This window comes from Diaphorina citri, unplaced genomic scaffold (assembly GCF_000475195.1).
Source record: "Diaphorina citri unplaced genomic scaffold, Diaci psyllid genome assembly version 1.1 scaffold268, whole genome shotgun sequence".
NCBI classification, from domain to species: Eukaryota; Metazoa; Arthropoda; class Insecta; order Hemiptera; family Psyllidae; genus Diaphorina; species Diaphorina citri.
Window position 1 is genome coordinate 225276 of NW_007377705.1, and position 2410 is coordinate 227685.

Here is a 2410-nt window from a genome sequence, read left to right on the forward strand (position 1 = left end):
GGGGGGGAAAATATTTTTCTAGGACTTTCAGGGTGGGATTTTTTTTTTTTTTTTTTTTCCTCAAGGCTTCTTAGCCATTGTTCAGTAGAAAAATCGGACTTTACATCAGTAATATCAAAATACTGACATTTTTTACTGTCGAAAACAAACTTTAGTTGTGTAGTGGTTAGCGCGGAGGACTGCAAATCTAGAGGTTGTTCGATTGAGCCCAAGTAATGTCGTAAAATTTAACAGTTTCTTCATCTTCTTCTTCTTCATCTTATTTTTCCTCTTATTATTCTTCTTCTTCTTCTTCCTTCCTTCCTTTCTTTATTTTTTATTCAAAGTGCATTTCATTTCCGGTAAGGAAAAAATTTAATACATTCCAAGTCATACAACTTCAGAAAGTTCTATTTTCCTGGAAAGAAACAAGATTACGTCCTCAATTCTCCTAACCTACCCACCTATCACCTCTTTGAACACCCATCACCTACTTTCCCTGATGTATGAAATATTCTAATTAACACAAGTACATCACACTTCCGCTTCATCAAACATGTAGCATGTAGCATGTTGCTACTTAATCCTTGAGCAATCAGCACAAAACGTGCACAAAATATGCACTTTAATTTTGACTTGCATCCCCCCCCCCCTTGTATATCTCCTCAGCTGCATACTAATTGCGAACACAACAACCCTTTGACATACTAATGGCGAATGCTTTTACAAAGGTGCTCAAAGTTCTTTTTGAACTTCTAAAAAGTTACTCAACTTTTATGAAAGTCTTTCGAGCTTGTCACGAACGAAAATTTTGCTTTTGTACTGCTGTCTGTTATTCCAATTCCCTTGGAATCCTATTGCTTGTATAAAATTTTACTGTTGTAGGTACAAAATTTTAGGAATCTGATGATATCCAAGGAATCACTAAGTCTGTGTGTTTCCCCCCCCCCCCCTTTTATTGTCCATCATTACTTTATTCTTTATTTTCATCGTTACTTTGTTGTTTATAGTTATACCTACCATTTAGTCCACGAGTAAAGAAAGATTTTAGCCACCGGCCATAGCAAGTTCCATCAGTTCTTATTGGATCACTGAAGCAACGTGTCGCGTGGTTGATATCCGGACGGGTGAATATCTGGGGAATCATGTACTGCTGAGTTTTTCCCAGAAAATATGCTCGTTTATGTATTCACTTATGTATCTATTCAATACAAAGCTAGATAAGCGATATTTTCACATAAAGGCCCTAAAATGGACGTTATTCTTGAATGCCAGTGAACTAAAAAAAGAAGAAAAGAAAAGCTTTTCGATGCCTAAAAATGTAACTACAAATTTTCAACAAGATTCTACATGATGGGTTTCCATTAAAGAGATTAAAATTCAATTGATTTTCTCGAATTTCCACCGTTTTTAACTTTATCCTATTTCCATCGTTCTTGAGGTCACCCTTTTTTCTACCTGATAAGATTTCAACACAGTTAGCCGCAATTAGTAAACTCCACAATCTTCTCACTTTATTTTCTAATCTATTTTATCCTTTCCCTTTACCCTACTTTCTCCTACTCTTGTCAACTCTCACCACACCTTCTCCTTCTTCTTCTTCTTCTTCTTCTTCTTCTTCTTCTTCTTCTTTCTTTTCTTCTTCAATAATACCCATAGGCTTAGAGGGTAGGTACCTATACCTATAGGTACTTCTCAATAAGAAATTCGATATCTCAATACATATTCAAATCCAAGTAAGTACTTAATACCTACATTGCTTTCCATTCTCGATGCTCCTATCACGCCCACACTCCTTGGACTTTCACTATTATCGTCTATCCTTACCATTCTGTCTATCCCAATCCCTCCAGGGCCGTCTACAGGGGGGTTCATCCGGTGGCCCCGGACCCGAGATATTCAAGGAGGCCCAAACCAAGAAGCCCCCCCCCATCACACCACCCCTCCGAAAAAGGAAAATAAAATATGAATACCTACCAATACTTGATGTTGTTTATTGTTGAGCCGTGTTTTCCTTCCGTCATTTCCCCTTTTCTCTAAGATCATTCCCCCTCTTTTGGTTTGAATGCACCTGGTAGGTATACTAAACCATAGGAAAAAGAGGGGAACCGAGCTTCAGAAGAGGGGATTTTTCGAAAAGAAAATGTTTAAAAAATAGAAAAGCAAATTGTTGCAAGGTCAACGAGGGGCCCTTGTAGGACCCAGCCCCTGGCTCAGTTACGCTGTGTACGGCCCTGATTCCAACCCTTCCTATTTCAAGTTCAAAAGTTGGAGAGGAAAACGAGAAAAAATTCAGAAAGTTGGAGAGAGCAGATTAGAAGGATGACTACGACTATAATACATAGTAGGTACTATACTGACTATTTTGTATCAGAGCCAAGTCTGAGGTATAGTGTCTCTGCTAGACTCTAACGATATTGGGGTTAACCAT